The sequence below is a fragment of the Hevea brasiliensis genome, chromosome 17, assembly GCF_030052815.1.
Source record: "Hevea brasiliensis isolate MT/VB/25A 57/8 chromosome 17, ASM3005281v1, whole genome shotgun sequence".
NCBI classification, from domain to species: domain Eukaryota; kingdom Viridiplantae; phylum Streptophyta; class Magnoliopsida; order Malpighiales; family Euphorbiaceae; genus Hevea; species Hevea brasiliensis.
Window position 1 is genome coordinate 41,337,958 of NC_079509.1, and position 1,191 is coordinate 41,339,148.

The 1,191-nt window shown below is 38.9% G+C and overlaps 1 pseudogene; it reads left to right on the plus strand.

The window, feature by feature from the left end:
* The first annotated feature begins 771 nt into the window (after positions 1 to 771).
* Positions 772 to 866, plus strand: LOC131175706 (small nucleolar RNA R71; annotated as a pseudogene).
* Positions 867 to 1,191: the final 325 nt, after the last annotated feature.

The window sequence follows — 1,191 nt, forward strand, 5'->3', positions numbered from 1 at the left end:
ATGGCTGCTGCATTTTATCAATTTGGTCTTCTCTTATCTCTTTTAATAGTTAGTCAAATAATGGCTTAATTTTGATTGGTCATTGTTTTTTTAATGACATCACCATGATGTCATAAATACCTCTTTTCCTCATTTTCTTTTCTTTCCTCCACTACTCATTTTCAATTTAATTTCTAGTAATGTTTATTCATATTTTATGTTATATTAATTATTTACTCAACTGGACAAGTCGGCCAAAAATCACCTCGGAAGGCGAAATGACCAAAATGCCCTCCGTTTGGCTTAACGGGTCAAAATTGTCTGTACCGATTGAAAAAATTTTTCTAGGTATTTTCTTGGCATTCTAATGCCATGGGAACCTCAATAACCCCTGGAGTCCCAAAAATTATTTTATAATTTTTCCCCTAAGTCTAAGGCTCCTCGTTGCGAGAACCGCAACTTCCCTCTGGTTACCCATCGCTAGGGCACCAGCTCGTTTAACTTGGTTATATTTTATTTCTAAAATTTTTACTAAATTTTTCTTATTAATATTTGAGTTAATTTTGGTTCCTGACTTTAATTTAAATATTTTTCCGGACATTCTAGCTGTCCGGACCGACACCGGTCACCGGAACAGTAGGATGTATGGAGTAGTTACCGGGAGGGTGTTACAGTTTAAGTGCTTGATCCACTGTTTTCTCCATCAGGTCACCTTCTGTTGCTAAATCTACTGTGCTCCTTGTAGAGGGCAGTAGCCCATTATAAAAGTTTTAAACTAGGAGCCAATCTTCTATGCCATAGTGCGGGCATTCTCTCTATAAATCCTTATATCTCTCCTATGCATCATAGAGTTATTCACCTTCCCTTTGCTTAAAGGTGTTGAGTTTAACTCTCAACTTTGCAGTCTTCGCAGGTGGGAAGTACCTTGCTAGAAAAGCTTGTGAGAGGTCCTCCCATGTGGTGAATGTTCCAGCTGGTTGAGAAAGTAACCACTTCCTTGCTCTATCTCGAAGGGAAAATGGAAATGCTCTGAGTCTTATAGCTTGATCAGAAACCCCATTCATCTTGAATGTGTCATAAAGGGTAAGAAAGCACTGGAGGTGGTAGTGCAGATCTTCTGTTGGTGAACCCCCAAATTGGGTCTATTGGATCATCTAGAGCCATGCCAATTTTAATTCAAAATTGTTGGCATCCCACTGTGGGTCTTGCAAC